Source organism: Artibeus jamaicensis, unplaced genomic scaffold (genome assembly GCF_021234435.1).
Source record: "Artibeus jamaicensis isolate MK-2021 breed Jamaican fruit bat unplaced genomic scaffold, CSHL_Jam_final contig_387, whole genome shotgun sequence".
NCBI lineage: Eukaryota > Metazoa > Chordata > Mammalia > Chiroptera > Phyllostomidae > Artibeus > Artibeus jamaicensis.
Window position 1 is genome coordinate 40,874,255 of NW_026521812.1, and position 21,293 is coordinate 40,895,547.

At 39.3% G+C, this 21,293-nt stretch overlaps 1 pseudogene; it reads left to right on the plus strand.

Annotated features, from left to right (window-relative positions):
* The first annotated feature begins 6,936 nt into the window (after positions 1–6,936).
* LOC119048370 (transketolase-like) lies at positions 6,937–8,852 on the plus strand (annotated as a pseudogene).
* The last annotated feature ends 12,441 nt before the right edge of the window (positions 8,853–21,293 follow it).

The following is a 21,293-nucleotide window of genomic DNA, read 5'->3' on the forward strand; positions in this document are numbered from 1 at the left end:
CCCCCCTCCACACTGCACCCCACTCAACTCCCACCCTCCAGCATTCCCCTTCCCTTAGTTTATGTCCATGGGTTGTACATATAAGTTCTTTGGCTTCTCTGTTTTCTACAATATTCTTAATGCCCCCATTTGTTTTATGCCTACCAATTATGCTTCTTATTCCTGGTACCTCCCCCCATTCTTCCCTTCCTCCACCCACTGAAAACCCTACAGGTGATTTCCATTTCCCTGGTTCTGTTCTTGATCTAGTTGTTTGCTTAGTTTTTGGTTTTGTTTTTTAGGTTCAATTGTTGATAATTATGAGTTTGTTGTCATTTTATTGCTCCTAGTTCTTTACCTTCTTCTATTTCTTAGATAACACTCTAACTTTTCATATAATAAGGGCTTCGTGATGATGAACTCCTTTAACTTACCCTTGTCTAGGAAGCACTTTATACATCCTTCCATTCTAAATGACAGCTTTGCTGGAAAGAGTAATCTCAGATGTAGGTCCTTGCCTTTCATTCCTTTGAATACTTCTTTCTAGCCCCTTCTTGCCTGCTACGTTTCTTTTGAAAAATCAGCTGATAGTCTTATGGGCACTCCTTTGTAGGTAACTCTCTCTTTTCCTCTTGTTGCTTTCTCTTTTTATCGTTAATCTGGGGTAACTTAATGATGATGTGCTTTGGTGTGTTCCTCCTTGGGTCCAGGTTTTTGGGACTCTCTGAGCTTCCTGGACTTCCTGGGAGTTTATTTCCTTCACCAGATTGAGGAAGTTTTCTTTCATTATTTGTTCAAATAAGTTCTCAACTTCTTGCTCTTCCTCTTCTCCTTCTTGCACTCCTATGATTCAGATGTAAGAATGTTTAAAGTTGTCCCAGAGGTTCCTAAGCCTCTCCTCATTTTTTTTGAATTCTTGTTTCTCATTCTGTTCTGGTTGGATGTTTATTTCTTCTTTTCATTCCAGATCATTAATGCGAGTCCTGGTTTCCTTCCCTTCACTGTTTGTACCCTGTATATTTTGCTTTATCTGACTTTGGGTAGTCTTCATTTCTTTCTTCACTTTGTGATTGAGCTCAATTAATTCTGTGAGCATGCTGAATACCAGTATTCTGACCTCTGCATCTGATAGGTTGTCTATCTCCTCATCACTTAGCTCTTTTTCTGGTGTTTTGATCTTTTCTTTCATTTGGGCCATATTTCTTTGTCTTGGTGCACCTGTCCTGTTGTAAGGGGTCAGATCCTTAGATATTCCCCAGGGCATAGCAACCCTCTTTGCTGTGTTGTGGTGCTGTCTGCAGGGGAGAGGTCAGAGAAGGAACAATGATGCTCACTTGCTCCACTCTTGCCCCACTTTCCAATGAACTCTCCTGGGAGACTGGTTGTTTCTCATGTCATTGCAACCTGTGCAGTATTTTATGGCTATTTTTGAGTCTTTAGTTTCCCGTTCAGCCCATCTTTCCTCACCAGCATGGTCTACCACCCTGCCCCCCTTCTTGTCCGCTTGGTTCCCATCTCTGCCCCTCTTACTGGTCTGGATGAATGTTTCTTTAACTCCTTGATTGTCAGAATTCCATGAAGTTTGATTTTTCTGGCACTTCTGGTTGTTTGTTTTTAAATTGGTTGTTATTCCTCCTTTGGTTGTGTGAGGAAGTAAAGCATTTCCTCCTATACCTCCATCTTGGCCAGACCCTATTTATTTATTTTTAGGAAGGGGGAGGAAGGGAGAAAGAGAGGGAGAGAAACATTGATGTGTGAGAGATACAGTGTTCAGCCTGCAGCCCAGGTGTGTCCCCTGACTGAGAATTGAACTGGTGACCTTTTGGTTCACAGGCCAGCACTCAATCCACTGAGCCACACCAGCCAGGGATATAAATCTTATAACTGAAAGTTCATACCCTTTGACCAATAACTCTCCTTTTTCTCTACTGACAACAACCATTTTATTTTCTATTTCTGTGAGCTTGACTTTTTTTTACATTTCACATGTGAGATTATGCAGTATTTGTCTTTTTCTGTCTGACTTAGTTCACACAGCATGATGTTCTCCAGGTCATCTATGTTGTTGCAGATGGCAGAATTATGCTCTTTTAAAGGCTGAATAATACTTTATCTTATACATGCATACAATTTTTTAATCCAGTTATCCATCCATTCAGGTTGTTTCTATATCTTGGCTATTATAAATAATGCTGAGCAGAAAGAAAGAAGGAGCTTCTACCCTTTGCAACAGCATGGATGGAACTGGAAAGTATTATGCCAAGTGAAATAAGCCAGGTGTTGAAAGAAAAATACCATATGATCTCACCTTTAACAGGAAGCTAAACAACAAAACAAACAAGCAAGCAAAACAAAAACAAAGACACTGAAATAGAGAACAGGGGGACAGTGACCAGAGGGGAGGGGGGAGGGAATTTCAGGGGGAAAAGGGGAAGGATTTGCAGGAACAAGTATAAAAGACACAAGGACAACAACTAAGGGGGGTGGAAATGGGAGGGAGGTGGGGAGCACGGGGGGGGGGGGCTGGGATGGGAGTAAAAAACAGAAAATTATACTTGAACAATAATTAAATAAATTTTTTAAAATAAATTAAAAATTACATTGTAAAAATAATAACAATAATGCTGCAGTGAACCTGGGAGGCAGATATCTCTTGAAGGTAGTGATTTAATTTCTTTGGATATATAACCAGAAGTGGGATTGCTAGATCATATGATAGTTTTATTTTAAATTTGTTGAGGAACCTCTATTTTGTCCTACATTAGGACTGTAATTTACATATATATATAAATTAAATTCTTATTTCTTCATTCTAATTTGGATGTTATTTTTTTCTTTTGTTCCAAATCATTGATTTGAGTATAATATATATGTGTGTGTGTATATACATACATATATATACACACACACACATGTGCCTCTTTACAAATATACTTTTCTTTTTGAGTTTTTAAAAGTTCAATAAGGTGACTTAATTAAAATATTTTAGTGTATTACATAAAAATATCTATTTGTAAAATTTCATAGATATAAAAGACATAGGATTATCCTTAAACCTTGAAGCCTAGATCAAAAATTGCCCTTAAACCTAGATCAATACCTATAAATAACCACTGTAGTTTGGCATAATAAATTAATATCTACACCCATCAATAATATCAATACTCCAACTTAAGGTAATTAAAGATTTTTTTAACCTCAGTAAACACTAGTATTAGTCTTCTAGATTTTCTTTTTGTTAATTTCTGTTTATATCAGTCAAGAAACAGAAAGCACACCAGCAATTTAAACAGGGAAATTTAATACATGGTATTGTACACTGATATGTATTAGTTATCTATTGCTATGTTACAAGTTTTTCCAAAACTTAGCAGCCTAAAACAGCAGGCATTTATTATTGTCTTAGTTGGTTCAGGCTTTTATAACAAAATACCAGAGACAGGGTAGCTTATAAACAATAGAAATTTGTATTCCATTGTTCTGAAAGCTAGAAGTCCTAGATCAGGGTGCCCTTGTATAGTGTAAAGGACTAGGGTCTCCCTGTAGCACCCTCTACATGAGCACTAATCCCATTCTTGAGATTTACCCTCATGATCTAAGTAGTTCCCAAAGGCCTCACCTTCTAATACCATCACCTTGGGCATTAGGATTTTAGCATGTGAATTTGGGGTGAACATAAACATTCAGATTATAGCAATTATCTCACAACTTCTGTGGGTCAAGAATCTGGGAGTGGCTTAGTTAGGTGGTTCAGGCTCAGAATCTTTCATGTAGCTGGACTCTTTTAATGGTAATCTCATTTAAGGAAAAACAAACCACGTAGTCTAAAGAGAAAGCAAATAGTCAATGGCTAACTACCTAGTTCCTTAACAGCTGGGTCATCCACAGAACCAACTATCTTAGGCCATAGATCACCATCTTAAACCTTCCTGCCACAGACAACCATGGCAAAAGTGAAGTTTAATCCAGTCCTCACCTCCATCACTTTGTCATCAAAGTGATCTGACTTTCGGGTGCCATGACTTCATCAGTCCCCTCATCCTAATGAGCAAACTTCTAGCCAAAAAATAAAATAAGATTTCTGTGAAAGAGGAAATGTCAGTTGAAATTAGTAATATCTTTTCACCCTGAAGTGACTACCATGAATCAAGATAAACATTTAGGAGCAATGTGGAGAACTCAGAACATGAGTGATCAATCCTGACAGCCAGACATTAAGACCCTATTGATTTGCTACTTGGGTTGAAAAATATATTATTTAAAAAGAGTGCTAGTATAGTTTGTATGGCCTATGAAGAGTGCTAGAAGTCTTGATAAATGTCTAAAGAAAACAAAGGAAAAGTTCTCATACTGGATTTTCAGGCAAAATTACTTAGTTTTTAAAGCTGGGGCCAATTTACATAATATTAGAGGCTCCAGACTAAGTGGCAGGACTAAAGAGAAGGCCACATTGGTTAAATCACAAGTCAAGTCCACTGAAAGGGGTGAATTACATTCAGTGAGTCATTACTATAGACAAAAATTTTTGAAAGAAAGAAAAATGCCCACGGGGAAGAACTTGGCCAAAGAAGAAAAAGCCACTCCAGAAAGAGTCATTCACAATTTTCACTCTTTTCTTTGGTCTCAATGTTACAGGTGATTTAGAATGAAACTTCTTTCACTAATTATATGAAAGTTCAGCCCTAACTATGCAAATGACCATCAGGGCATTCAGAAATCATACAAACATAAGACAATTCTTCATTGTGTGAAACATTTATTGAATTTCAGGATGCCAGTATACTGGCCACCCTCACACAAAATTTCAGTAATACCTCATTATGACAACTGAAAAAGTTTCCATTAAATTCAAACTATTCCCCAGAGGGCAGTACTGCCCCTATTGAGAACCACCATGCCAAAATTTAGTAAGAAGGGCATCCAACACAGCCTTAGGGCCTTAGGAAAGACTAATGGAGAAAATTACATCTTAACTGAGCCAATAGGAAATAGGGTTGAGGGCACAGTGTTGAAAAAGGTTGAAGACGAAAAAGAGCACAGAACATCAAGGACACTGCATATATTTCAAAATGTCTGGGACATCAAATTGTGTTAATGTCTACTCTGCTGCTAAAAACATAAAGAAAAATAATGGTCTAAAAATCAAATTTGAATAGTACATAAAAAAGAGGTTTCTAACTGCCTTCCAAAAGTTCACAGACACTATTAAGCAGGCATTGATATACAATTTACAACTTAAAAATTTTACCAGAGGACATCAACAGGAAACTGACCTTTTCAGTGACATCTGGTCAAGATGGAGGCATATGCAGACATGCTTCACCTTCTTGCGCAATCACAAAAAGAATTACAACTAAATCTCAAAACAAATAATGCCCAGATCTTTCCGAAAATCGAACTGTATGGAAGTCTCACAACCAAGGATTTAAAGAAGCCACATTCATCCAGATGGGTAGGAGGGGTGGAGAGGTGAGGAGATGAAGTACAGCACAGAGAGGTGGCGGCAGTGGCAGACTCATCATGGGTGGTCCCACATTCACATGCGGTAGATAAAAATTGGGAGAGATACCTTGAGAGTGAGTGATCCCAGCCCCAGGCCAGAACACACAGCCCAGGGTTCCGTGACTGGAAGATAAATCGGATTACATCTGGCTGTAAAAACCACTGGGGGTTGGGGTGGCAGAATAAACTGCCAGATATTCAGAAAACTCTACTTGAAGGGCTCGCATGGTCTTAAAACATACACAAACCCATCCACTCCAGGATTCAACACCAGGGCAACAGCTGGAAGGGTGCCAGTAGCATACAGGGAGTGAGTGAAGTGACTAGAAATTGGGAAAGTGCCAGGCAAACCCCCAGAAGACAGGCAGCAGCAGTCACCTCTCTGACCCTCCGCCCATACAGAGCCACAAAGCAGTGAAGTGGGTTGCCCAGCCCTCGTGATTACCTAAGGCTCCGCCCCACACAATTTACAGGTGCCTTTTACAGGTAGTCAAAGCAGCTTTACCTAATACACAGAAACAAAAACAGGGAGTCTGCCAAATTGAGGAGACAACAAAATATGACCCAAATGAAAGAACAGAACAAGACTCCAGAAAAAGAACTAAACAAAATGGAGATAGCCAACCTAGCAGATGCAGAGTTCAAAACACTGGTGATCAGGATTCTCAAAGAATTCATTGAGTAAGGCAACAACATAAAGGAAGGAATGAAGGTTGTATTAAGTGAAATAAAGAAAGTCTACAGGGAGCCAACAGTGAAGAGAAGGAAGCCAGGATTCACATCAATGATTTGGAACATGAGGGAGAGAGAAATAAACATTCAACCAGAACTGAAAGAAGAAAATAAAAATTCAAAAAGGTGAGGATAGTATAGGAAGCCTGTAGAATACCTACAAACACACTAACATCTGATCACAGGGGTGCCAGAAGGAGAAGAAGAAGAGCAAAAAATTGAAAACTTATTGGAAAAAATAATGAATGAAAAATTTCACTAATTTGGCAAAGGAAGTAGACATACAAATCCAGGAAGCACAGAAAGTCCAAAACAAGGTGGACCCAAGGAGGATCACACTAAGACACATCATAACTAAAATGCCAGAGGTTAAAGATAAAGAGAGAATCTTAAAAGCAGCAAGAGAAAATCAGAGAGTTAAAGAAACTTTGCAGGCAAGGAGGGGCTGGCAAGAAGTATTCAAAGTCATGAAAAGCAAGGCCCTACAACCTAGATTACTCTATCTATCAAAGCTATCATTTAGAATGGAAGGACAGATAAAGTGCTTCCCAGACAAGGGAAAGCTAAAGAAGTTCATCATCACCAAGCCATTATTACAGGAAATGTTAAAGGGTCTCATTCAAGAAAAAGATGTTCAGCTCTGCCGCTGCCTGTCCCTACCTCAGTCCCTATGCTGTCTCCACACCTCCATGTCCTCCAGTTTCCTGCTCACCCAGCTGTGCCATGGAGGGCTACCATAAGTCTTACCAGCAGAAGCTGCAGGCCCTGAAGGACATGGCCAATCACCTGCACATCAGTTCTATCCAGGCCACCATGGTAGCCAGCTCCAGCCACCCCACATCATGCCGCAGCACCAAGGAGATCACGGCTGTCCTCTTTTTTCACACCATGTACTAAAAGTCCCAGGACCCCTGGAATCCTCACAACAACTGCTTTGTGCTCTCCAAGGGTCACCCAGCTCCCATCCTATATGCCATCTGGGCTGCCATTCCTACCTGAGGCAGAGCTGCTAAACCTGAGAAAGATCAACTCTGACTTAGATGGGCAATCTGTCCCGAAACAAAGTTTCACTGATGTGGCCACTGGCTCCCTGGGCCAGGGCCTCGGTGCCACTTGCAGGAGTGCCTACACAGACAAGTACTTTGACAAAGCCAGCTACTATGCCTATTGCCTGCTGGGAGATGGGGAGCTGTGGGAGGGCTTCGTGTGGGAGGCTATGGCTTTTGCCAGCATTTACAAGCTGGACAACCTCATTGCCATTTTGGACATCAACCACCTGAGCCAGAGTGAGCCCACTCCCCTGCAGCACCAGCTAAACATCTAACAGGAGTGCTGTAAGGCCTTTGGCTGACATACCATCACTGTGGACAGACACAGTGTGGAGGAGCTCTGCAAGCTCAAGCCAACAGCCATCACTGCCAAGACCTTCAAGGGTGGAGGGATCACGGGGATAGAAGGTAAGGAGTCTTGGCATGGGGAGCCCCTCCCCCAAAACATGGCTGATCAGATCATCCAGGAAATCCACAGCCAGATCCAGAGCAAAAAGAAGAGCCTGGCGACTCCCCCACAGGAGGACACCCCCTCAGTAGACATCACCAATATCCTCATGCCCACTCTACCCAGCTAGAAGGATGGGGCCAAGATAGCTACCTGCAAAGACCTACGGGCAGGCCCTGGCCAAGCTGGGTCAGGCCAACAACTGCATCATCTCTCAGGGGGACACAAAGAATTCCACCTTCTCAGACCTCTTCAGGAAGGAGCACTCATATCGCTTCACTGAACACATTGCCGAACCGAACATGGTGAGCATCACCATGGGCTGTGCCGCTTGAGGCAGGACTTTACTCTTCTGCAGCACTTTTGCAGCCTTCTTCATGCAGGCCTTCAACCAGATTCGCACGGCAGCCATCTCCGACAGCAACGTCAACCTCTGCTGCTCCCACTGCAGCATGTCTATTGGGGAAGAGGGGCCCTCTCAGATGGCCCTGAAAGATCTGGCCATGTTTCAATCAGTCCCCATGTCAACTGTCTTCTTTTATCCAAGTGACCGTCTACAGAGAAGGCGGTGGAATTAACAGCCAGTACAAAGGACATCTCTTTTATCCCCACCAGTGGCCCAGAAAATGCCATCATCTATTACAACAACTAGAATTTCCAGATTGGACAAGCCAAGGTAGTTTTAAAAAGCGATGATCAAGTGACTGTGATTGGAACTGGGATGACCCTGCAGGAGGCCTTGGCTGCTTCAGACCTGCTGAAGAAAGAAAAGATCAATATTCATGTGTTATACCCTTTTACCATCAAGCCCCTGGACGGGAAACTCATCCTTGACAGTGCCCGTGCTACCAAGGGCAGGATCCTCACTGTGGAGAGCCACTACTATGAAGGTGGCATAGGTGAGGTTGTGTCTTCAGCAGTAGTGGGCAAGCCTGGCTTCACTGTCACTCACCTGGCCGTTGGCCAGGTAGTGAGAAGTAGGAAGCTGGCTGAAGATGTTTGGCATTGAGAAGGACACCATTGCACAAACTGTGAGAAGCCTTGTCACCAAGGCCCAAGGAGGGCAGCTACACACATTCCTAAGAGATTCTGGCAGAGGTGCTCAAAGATATACTGAGAGGAGTGGTAAATATATGTTTTGAAGAGAAAAAAAAGAAAAAGATGTTCAAAACTATTAACATTGAAAAGGCAACAAATTCACAACTATCAACAACTGAATCTAAAACACAAACTAAGCAAGCAACCAGAACAGGAACAGAACCGTAGGTATGTAGACCACTTAGAGGGTTATCATAAGGGGAAGAATGGGAGAAAAGGTGCAGGAATTAAAAGCATAATTGGTAGGCAAAATATAGACAGGGGGATGTTAAGAATGGTATAGAAAATGGAAAAGCCAAAGAACTTATATGCATGACCCATGGACAAGAACTAAGGGAGTAATTGCTGCAGGGAAAGGGGTAACAGATGGAGGGGGGAAGGGGAGAAAAACTGGGACAACTATAATAACATAATCAATAAAATATACTTAAAAAAAACAAACTGACCTTTTCAGGTTTAGAAATTATTTGTTTCTCATTGAATTAAAACAGCAAGAAATGGCGAATCAAAGGTAATATTAGCATCTTTCTTTCTTTCTCAGCTGTCATTAAATTTACCAACTCTCACCTCCAGAGTGAAGGTTCTCTGCCCTTTCATCAAAGCTGTTCTCTGAACATCAGACTGTGGACAAGAGGTCATAAACTGGCAGCTTGCCACATCTGACCCATTGACAGGTTTATTTTCCCACAGCATTACCTACTAAGCAGATTTTTTAGATTTTAATTAGTTGCCTGCACATAAAAATCTGGAATTCCAGATTCTCTGGGGATATCAGAAGGACTGGCAATAGTGGGTCTGCACATTCCCATGTCAGCACTCGGCTACAGTTGAGGAGGACCTGGCCACTTTAGACAAAACATGTGTGCTCTGGTTTTTCACTCTCCTTTCCCCTCACTAATACTCAACAGGTAGGTCTGGTATCAGCTGTCCTTTGCCATTTGATTATATAGTGTTTTCTTATACCTGGTGTGGTGGGTTGAATGATAACCCCCAGATGCATATGCGCATAACCTAATTCCCAGAATCTGTGAATTACCATCTTTGGGAAAAGTGTCTTTGCAGATGTCATTAAATTAAGGATCTTGAGTTGAAAAGATATCTTGGATTATCCAGGGGGGGTCTAAATTCAATGATGAGTGTCCTTTCAAAAGAGACACACAGAGGAGATCAACAGAAGGGGAGACAGTCATGCAAGGGAGGTGGCATTATGAAAACAGAGGCAAAGATTGGAATTATGTGGCCAGAACCCAAAGAAGCCAAGGAATGCCAAGAGCCACATGGAATCTAGAAGAAGCAAGGAAGGATTCTCCTCTGGAGGCTTCAGAGGGAGTGAAGCTCTGCTGACATCATGTTTTCAAACCCGTGGCCTTCAGAACTGTGAGAGGGTACATTTCTCTTAGTTTAAGCCATAATTTGTGCTTTCTGTAATGATGACCCTGAAATTTCACACAGGCAATGTAGAAGTCAGAGCTAATGATAAAGAATGTAAATTACAACCACATAATTCGAGTAAAAAATATAGATAGTGTCACCAAAATAATTAATTTAGTAAAAGAAAAAAAGGAAGCGGTGAGACCTAAGTGCTACAATAAGGATTACCCATTACTAGGAAGAATACAAAGAGAATGAGGATGTGGCCAAGGATATGTAAAGTAAGAGAATATGATTGTTTTTGTTCAATGATGACACGGTAAAAAAAAATGAGGATGAAAGTACGATGTAAATGAGTTTAAATGTGTTCAAGGTGTCCACAGTGCACAAACCACTCATCTGAGGACTCTGCCACCCAGAGAAGGAAACAGCTAAAGCTACCGGAAATAGAAGTAGTTTAACAGAGATGACTGCTATGCTTGCTTTGGCTTCTCGTTTCGGTTTGGGGTTTCCTTTCTTTTTTAAAAAATAGAGAAAACATGATTGAAAGAAGAAAAGCTTCCTTTTTTCTATTCTATTTTTTTATTCTTAGAGTTTGACACAAATACTAGTAAATATATGACTAATAATTGAATTATGATCACTAAAACAATAGTTTTTATTACATTTTTCAAATTATTGGAATGTAGTTGGTAAACTGCTTATAGTAGTTAACAACTAAGTAAATATTACAAACAAAAATTGAATGTGTGTCATTATTTACAAATCCAGCATTAGATATTATTTGTTTATTATATTTACGATAGATATTCAGAGGCAGTTAAGGACCTGCATAATTTTTACTAGTTATAATTAGTGGGATACTTACATAGTACAAATAAAGACATAATGTCCTTTGTTCCTCAAGACAGAAAATACTATGGAAGTATTTCAGAAGGAACTGTCACTTCTACCAAGTACTATAGTTATATAAGTACATGAATTGCTGAATCATAATTTAGTATTACATATATTAATGTAACCAATAGCAATGCATAATATATACTTGAGATGTACAATAATAGCTGACATCTACTGTGTTTACTATGTGTCAGGCCTTACATGAATTTATTTAATCCTCATAATAATGCTGATAGGTAAATAGAGTTACACTTCTTTTTTAACAGATGAAATTAAAGCGAGAACTTCTGGTCAAAATGGCAGCACAGGTAAACACAGCTCACCTCCTCCCACAACCACATCAAAATTACAACCAAATTATAGAAGAACCACCACTCAGAACTATCAGAAATTGAGTGGAATGGAAGACTGACAAGTATGGAATTAAAGAAGCCACGTCCATTGGACTGGTAGGAGGGACAGAGATGTGGAATGGGTTGGTCCTACACCCACATGTGCTAGATAAAAGTTCCAGAAGGATATCTTTGGAGCAAAGAATCTCAGCCCCACACCAGGCTTCCCAGTCTAGGGTTCCAGTGCCAGGCAAGACAAATCCCCATAACTTCTGGCTGCCAAAATCAGCAAGAATTGAGTCAGTGGAAAAAATTGATGGAGTCCCAAGCAGACCCTCTTAAAGAACCCATGTTACAGAACAGCAAGTGGGGTCCTGCCGCCTGCCACCACCCTCTGAGCAAAATTCCAGAGGCAAAGGTTTGGTGATAAAGGAAAGGAGTCTTTATCCAAAAGCTACACAATTTTGGAATAAGAGTTTTCTACATACATTAGTCACTTAAGCCTAGCACTTAAGGCTGAACTCTTTAACTCTTTAGTTACAGCTTTGATCACTTAAACCTATCAATTAAGGCTAAACTCTTTTATACCTGGGTTTTCCTATTATTCCCGCTGTTACTTTTTAATTATTTTATTTCTATAGGGTTAGTTTACAAACTAAAACAACATAAAATACAAAAACAACACAACTTTGGAAGAATGGCAGGCTTTTGCCTCAGAGACAATACCCTCTAGAATACCCAAAAAAGGATAACTCTGCTACCCTCTGCCTCAGGCAAACCCTAGGCTATTCCCATAGCTCCTTTCCATACAAAATCCATCTGCTGGGAAACACAGGCAGATGCAGCACAATCACCCAGGCATCTCTGAAGAAGACAGACAGAGAGCCAGTCTCTACCCTCTTTTCATTTTAAATCTTCTTATCCATAATGCCATGTGCTCTGGAGGCATTCAGTTGCTCAGCCAGTCCCATCCTAGACTGTATACCATTGCCTTGGGCTATGTCCTGCTGTGGCCTCTCCCTACCCTCCCTAGCAATCTGATCAGATTGACAGGCAAAATCAGCAGAAAAGTAGTCTTAGGATCTGGACAAATGGGGTGAGGAAGGGAGACAGGAATAGGAGGAGAGTGGAAGTACTATAGTTCTGGGACTACACATTTCTTTAATGAATATATGAGGTCTGTCCAGAAAGTATCCAGCCACACAATGTGGAAAAAATAGAGACATTTATTGAAGAAGATACAAGATACAAGAAACTGTACATAGGACCATGATGTTTTGGTTCCCTTCAAAGTAGGCACCTTGGGACCTCACACAGTTCTCCCAATCACCATCAGTTGTCCCTTCACATTTTTCTGAATCTCATCGACAGTCTGAAATCTCTTCCCTTTCAAAGGTGATTTTAGTTTTGGAAAAAGCCAGAAGTCACAGGGCACCATCTGGGCTATAGGGGAGCTGAATCACCTGGGAGATCTGATGTTTCACCAAAAACCTCTGCATGAGATGTAATGCATGAGATGGTGCATTGTCCTGATAAAGGTGCCAGTCACCAGTTGCTCATAGCTGTGGCCTTCTAAATCATCTGAACAGTTTCCTATGGAAGAATGTTCAAGCTTAATGCAAAATTTGATACAGATTTGTTGCTCTACTCAGTCATTTTGAATGTGATGGCCACAAGTACACATGCTCACTCAACAGTGTCTACCATTCCCACTGACTAGTACAATGAAGTCATCATCATTGTTCATGCATGCACAATCACGTCCTTTCTCCTTGGCTGCCAGGTTACAATGATGTCAAGCAAATCATTCTTGTTATGTTAACAATGACCGGACTTTTTCTGGACAGACCTATATTAAATACATCCTTCTGTGGTTAGGGTAAAGAACTAAATAAGATACAAGTCTTGCCACCAAGGAAATTGCAGTCATTCAGGGCTTCACCTCCAGTCCCAGGGCCGTGATGAAAGACATATGACTTTTGGGCTTTCCAGAGTTTGGTCATCTCAAATGCAAATGCTCATGTCCTTATAACACAATTTTTCTTCATTGGGAAAACAATTCCCTCACCTTGTTTATAGCCTGTCTTAGTGGTAGAATGAAAGACTTCATAAATGAGAAAGGAGGAACAATCCTGCACCATTTAAAAGGAGCACTGTGTGAAACTCCACATGTTGCAGTACTTCTCCCTCCATCCCCACCCTCTCTCTCTCTCTCAGAAAGTGTTCCTACCATATATTGATAGTAGATTTATCTAATATTTAAAATATTGCATAAGGAAAAAGAATACACTGACAGAATTAAGCTCACTGTGTCTACCATTCCCACTGACTAGTACAGTGAAGTCATCATTGTTCATACAGGCACAGTCAAGTCCTTGTAAGTCAAGTCCTATGTATTCGTACATAGCCCGGGTTCACTATTTAGTAGGTAGTTTTCATTTACAAATCATCTCTATATGAAGAATGTTTCTTTATTGGTAAAAAAAAATATGTCTCTTATGTCCTTGTGCTGATCCTTGAAAGCAGAGTGCATCTTATTCTAATGACTAGATTCAAACTCTTAATCAAAGAGGTCTGTAATCCCCTGAAAATATGGGTGAATCTTTGAGTAAAAGTTTATTTTTTCATCAAGAGGGTCTGTAATTTTCATCATATTTTCAAAGATTTTAAACCAAAACACTCAAGCAGTTTGGAACCACATACTACAAGCTTAATTAAAGTTTGCTGAACAAACTAATTACTTAATTTATTTAGATATTCTGTCAATGCTTTCAGCCAAAGAACCACCAGAAACACATCCATAGCTAAACAAGTTGTGTTCGTTCCTTGGTGCAGACAGAATATACAACATGGAGAACTGTGAGTTGTCTCAGCCAGAGAATGGCAGAATGAACCAATTACAGAGATTTGGACTTTGATTAGGTGGTTTGGGGGAGAGGCTATGATTGAATAGCTCAATAAATCTTATTCATGAAAGAAGAGACTAGCACAAGAATAAAAACTGTAATTGGTAAAGAAATAGCAGTCACTCATTTTGGCTGATAGGGGTGTTCTGTGAATATTTTGGGGTGCCATAGTAACCTCGTTTATGTCTGTGCTTAGATAAAATTAAGAAGTGGCCTTATTCTGTCTCATTTTATCATGGCCTCAGAGTAACCTTGTCTGAAATTGGTATTTGGTGAGATTATTTGTTTCTCATAGGAGAAAAATATGGCCTCGCTGTGAATGCCAGGCCAGCTTCTCAATGTCAGGTACTGTTCTGTTTCCTTTCTCAAATCCTAATAGTGGAAAGGTTTTCTGCATTGTAAAGTAACTCAGTAACGTGTTGGTAAATCTTAAGAATTTACTGGCTTAAACATTGCTGTTGGAATCTAAGGTAGGAAATTATATCTATGATAAAATATACATTAGAGTTTTGTACACATAAATAAATATACATTCACACAATAAGGTTTCTTTATACTTCTTTTTGCATGTTTTGCAAATAGTTTTTTGTGGAGGGTATATGAAGAAGGGGTTTTACTTAAAGCTAAGGTAAAGAGCTTTAAGTAAAACCTTATACATACCATAAAAGGAGCTTTTTTTAACAAAAAAAAAAGGGTAATGACGAATTGTATCCTGGGAAGTCCATATTTTTATATTTTTATTTTGTGATAATCTAAAGAACAATAGTATAAACACATTTGGATAACTATCTCATCACCAAGTACAACCAGGAGATAGCTATTCCTTTGTACATTTCTAAAAGTAGAAGTTCTTCATTCCAAGTAAAACCAGGTGGCACTGTTATATCAGACCAGTACTTGTCAAACCAGAGTAAATGGTTGGGAGGAGTGAGTTCATCACATCGCAAACAGGCACACAATAATACAGGTACGAGAAACTCAAAAGAACCTGTATCTAGCACAGAGAATAATAAATTGTAGGCACTTTACAAAACATGAAGAAGCAGAGGAAGGAAGGGACAAAGGAGGAGGTAGGAGAGAGCAAGATACTATAATGTGAACAGTCATGCTGTTGAGTGATAGGACCAATTACCGACTGCTTTTTCAATTACTTTATTCTTATTTTAAACAGAACTAAAATTTCCCTTAATAATCACCTAATATAAAATTTGCTAAAATAAATGTTATAGTTTTAAGAATCCTTACATTGTTCAAGATAATGCTATTATCAGTTACTTTTATAGTACCTGAGGTGTCTGGTACTTTAGAAAATACTGTAAGACTTCCAGTTTCCAGTATAACATGTAAAGGGCTTGGAAATTCTAACTCCCATCCTCACATCTAGAAAAGAGCTGAAAAAATTAAAAATCAACATTTCTGCTTAGATCCACCATAAAACTGAGGTCACAGGGTAAATCATCACCCTGAAAACTGGTGAGACGGGCAAATTACACAGAATCACAGCTCCCTGAACCAGAAGTTGCTGCAAGAAACACTTAAAATATAATTTACTAATTTTCAGAGATTGAATGTGGACTAGCTTAAAACACAAAAACTCCTGGGGGTCCAGGTGCAAGGCGGCCCTAGAACTAATATGAGTTTTATCTCCAGGAGCCCCACCAGGTTCTCAAGGTGAAGAATATCAGAGAAAAACTCCCATGATGTCTCTGGCATACAGAGTACAAAAGCAACCATTTCTACGTAGGCCCAGAGCACTTTATTTTCCTTAACAATTGCCTGTCCCCAAGGGAAACTAACATATGTCGGTTGCTTTGCTACATGCCAGCAATGAAAAATTAGAATTCAAAGTTTAAAAGCTAACATTATTAACATTAGCAACCCCCCATAAATAAACACTTGAGTATAACTCTTTAAAATATATATGAGATTCACATGAGGAAAACTATATACTCTGCTGAATTAAATCAGAGAATATCTAAGTAAATGGAAAGATAGTCCACATTCATGAATAGAAAGACTCAATATTGTTAAGATCTTTGTCCTTCCAATTTAGATCTATAGATTCAATGCAATCCCAATCAAAACGACAGCTAGTTATTTTATTTATATTGACAAACTGATTCTAAAATTTACGTGGAAAGGCAAAAAACTCAGCATAGCCAGAACGTTATTGAAGAAGAACAACAAGGTTGGAGGACTGACGCTACCTGACTCTAAGACTCACTTTACAGCTGCAGTAATCAAGACAGTTTGGTATTGGTGGAAGGAAGCAGACAAATACATCATTGGAACGGAACAGAGAGTTCAGCAATAGACCTACACAAATATAGACAAGTGATCTTTGAAAAAGGAGCAAAGGTAATTCAATGGAGAAAGGACAGTATCTGTTTGCTAGAACTGTCATAACAAAATATTATGAACTCAGTAGCTTCAACAACATAAATTTTGTCACCATTCTGGAGGCTAGAAGTCCCAGATCAAGATATTAGCGAGTTGGGTTTATTTTGAGGCCTTTCTCCTTTGCTTATAGATGTCCCCTTTATCACTGTGTCTTCATAGGTTCACCTCTAGGTCTTTGTATGGTCCTTGTGTCTCTAATCTCTTCTTTAATTAGGACATCAGTCAGTTGAATTGTGGCCCATCCAAACAACCCATCTTAGTTAAATTATCTCTTAAAAGGCTCTATCTCTAAATATAGTCACATTCTAAAGAACTAGGGGTTAGGGATTCAACATATGCAGAGGAACACAATTTGGCCCATAACAATAGTCTTTTCAACAAATGGTACTGTAACAACTGGATATCCACACGTAAAATAAATAAATAAATAACCTCAACAGATCCTACAACTTTTATAAAAACAAATAAGTGTTGGTGAGGATGTGATGAAAAAGGAACCCTGTGCACTGTTGATGGGAATGCAGACTGGTGCAGCCACTGTGGCAAGCAATATGTAGGTACCTCAAGAAATTAAAAATAGAACTCTCAGCCCTGGCTGGTGTAGCTCAGTGGATTGAACATGGGCTTGCAAATCAAAGCATCACTGGTTCAATTCCCAGTCAGGGCATATGCCTAGGTTGCAGGCCATGTCCCCAGTAGGGGGTGGGCTAAAGGCAACTACACACTGATATTTCACTCCCCCTCTTCCTCCCTTCCCTTCTCTTTAAAAATAAATAAAATCTTTAAAAAATGGAACTCTTTTGAATTCTACTTCTGGGAATTCCTCCAAAGAAACTCAAAATACTAGTTCTAAAGAATATATGCAACCCTATGTTCATTGCAGTGCTATTTACAATAGCCATTACCTGGAAGGAGCCCAAGTTCTCACCTACCTATGGGTGGATAAAAAAATCTGTGGTACATTTATATAACGGAATACTACTCAGCCATTAAAAATAAGGAAATCTTACCCTTTGAGACAGTATGGGTGGATCTGGAAAGCATTATGCTAAGTCAAATAAACCAGTCAGAGAAAGACAAGTATCATACGACTTAATTCATATTTGGAATCTAGTGAACAAAATTAATTAACAAGCAAAATAGAGACAGACTCATAGAGAGCAAGCTGGCCACTCTGGGTAGGGGGCAGTCCTGGGGAGGTGAAGAAATTGAGCAAAAAAAAAAAAAAATAGAAAAGACTCATGAACAACTGTGCTGATTACCAACTGTGCTGATTACCAGGGGTAGGGGTGATGGGAAGAGCTGGAGGAGGAAGGGTATGGGGGCATAAATGGTGATAGATGGATACTTGACTTAGAGTGGTAAACATACAATACAGTGTACATCTGATCTGTTGTAGAACTGTGCACCTGAAACCTGTATAATTTTGTTAACCAGTGTCACCCTAATAAATTAAATTTAAAAATTAAAAATAGGTCATAGACCTGAATGTAAAACACAAAATTATAAGCTTCTAAAAGACAACATCAGAGAAAAGCTAGGTGATACTGAAGTTGGCGATGAGTTTTCAGATATAACACCATAAGCAGGATTCATGAAAGAAATAATTGATAAATTGGAGTTCACTAAAACTTATGCTCTGTGAAAGACACTGTTAAGAGAATGAAAAGACAAGCCATAGACTGGGAGAAAAATGTTTGTGAAAATAATTATCTACTAAAGTATTTATATCCAAAATACATATTTTAAAAAAACTTTTAAAACTCAACAGTAAGAAAACATACAACTCAATTTAAAAGCAGACAAAAGAGATCTGATACCTAACCAAAGAAGATACACGAATAGCAAATAAGCATAGGAAGAGACCTTTAACATCACATATCATTGAGGGACTGCAAATAAAACAATAAAATACCACCATACAACAATAAAAATTGCTAAAATCCAAAACATAGACAACACCAAATGCTTACAAGAATTTGGAACAACAGTAACTTTTACTCATCACTGGTGGGGATGCAGTATCTTACATCAACTTTGGAAGACATTTGACAGTTCCCTACAAAGATAAACGCAATCTTTTTTTTATAATTTAAATATTTAATTGTTTATGCTGTTACAATTGTCTCAATTTTTCTCCCTTTGTGCCCCTCCACCCAGTGCATTCCTAACTCCCACAGTCAATCCCCACACTATTATCCATGTCCATGGGTCATTCATATACGTTCTTTGACTAATCCTCTCACCTTCTTTCAACCAGTCCCCTTCACCCCCTCTTTCCCTCTTACACTTGTCAGTCTGCTCTGTGTTTCTATGCATCTGGTTCTATTTTGTTCGTTAGTTTATTTTGTTCATTAGATTCCACTTGTGAGATCATGTGGTATTTGTCTTTAACTGGCTGAGTCATTTCATTTAGCATTATAGTCACCAGTTCCATCCATGGTGTTTCAAAAGGTAGGGATTCTTTCTTTTTTCTGCTGTGTTCCATTGTGTAGATGTACCCCAGGTTTTTAATCTAGTCATTTACTGATGGGCACTTGGATTGTTTCCAAATCTTGGCAATTGTAAAGATTGCTACCACAAATATGGGGTGCATATATTCTTCTGGTGCTTCAGGATTCTTAAGATGTATTCCCAACAGTGGCATCACTGGGTCAAAAGGCAATTCCATTTTTAGATTTTTTTTATTAAAAAACATTTTATTATGCTAAAATATATATATAACATAAAATGTATCATCCCCTAAGCATTTTTACTAATATACATATATATTTTATTTTTTATAATGTATTTTATTGATTATGCTATTACAGTTGTCCTTTTTCCCCCCTTCATTCCCCTCCACCCTGCACACCCTCTCCCACCCACATTCCCCCCCTTTATGTCCATGTGTCATAAGTTCTTTAGCTTCTATATTTCCCACACTACTCTTGCCCTACCCCTGTCTATTTTCTACCCATCACCTATGCTACTTATTCTCTGTACCTTTTCCGTCCTTCTCCTCCTCTCACTCCCCTGTTGCTAACCCTCCATGTGACCTCCATTTCTGTGGCTCCACTCCTATTTCAGCTATCCACTTACTTTGTTTTTGTTTTAGGTGTGGTTGTTAATAACTGTGAGTTTGCTGTCCTTTCACTGTTCATATTTTTATCTTCTTTTTCTCAGATAACTACCTTTAACATTTCATATAAAGGCTTCTTGATGATGAACTGCTTGAACTTGACCTTATCCGAGAAGCACTTTATCTGCCCTTCCATTCTAAATGATAGCTTTGCTGGATAGAGCAATCTTGGATACAGGTCCTTGAGAGAGAAAACATCAGCAAAATGAAAAGGGAACCAACCGTACGGGAAAATATATTTGCCAATGATACCTTGGACAAGGGTTTGATCTCCAAAATATGTAATGAGCTCACACAAGTGTACTCCAGGAAGACAAACAATCCAATTAAAAATGGTCAAAAGACCTGAACAGACACTTCTCCAAGGAGGACATACAGAGGGCCCAGAAACATATGAAAGGATGCTCAGCATCACTAGCCATCAGAGAGATGCGAATTAAAACAACAGTCAGATACCACTTTGCACCAGTGAGAATGGCCATCATAAACAAATCAACAAACAACAAATGCTAAGGAGTTTGTGGAGAAGAGAGAACCCTAGTACACTGTTGGTGGGAATGCAAACTGGCGCACCCACAGTGGAAAACAGTATAGAATTTCATCAGAAAACTAAAAATGAAACTTCCTTTTGAACTGGCAATTCCACTGCTGGAATCCTGAAACACCAATTCAAAAGAACCTATGCACCCCAATGTTCATAGCAGCACAATTTATAATAGCCAAGTGTTGGAAACAACCCAAGTACTCAACAATAAATTAATGGATTAAAAAACTGTGGAATATTTACACAGTGGAATACTATACAACAGAAAGAAGGAGCTCCTACCCTTCACAATGGCATGGATGGAATTGGAGAGCATTATGCCAAATGAAATAAGCCTGGAAGTGAAAAACAAATGCCATATGATCTCACCTATAAGTGGAACCTAATCAACAAAACAAACAAGCAAGCAAAATATAACCAGAAACATTGAAATTAAGAACAAACTGACAGTTACCAGAGGGAAGGGGGAAGGGAATAATGGAGGGGGAGGGGAAGGGTCGTCAAGGAACATTGTGTGGGAGGTGGGGATGGGTGGGGCTGGGGGCAGTGATGGGGGAAAATGGAGACCACTGTACTTGAACAACAATACGTAAGTAAATAAATAAATAAATAAATAAATATCCAGTCGAAAACAATACACTAATGAAAATAAAGCACAATTACAGGAAATCAACAGCAAAGTGGATATAGCCAAAAATGAAATCAGTGATTTAGAATATAAGGAAGCAAAACCAACTAATCAGAACAGCAAGAAGAAAAAAACAATCCAAGAAAATGAGGATTGTGTAAGGAGCCTCTGGGACAACTTCAAACATACCAACATTTGCATCATGGGGGTGCTAGAAGGAAAATATAGAGAAGTAGACATTGGAAATCCATTTGAAAAAATGACAGAAAACTTCCTTAACTCG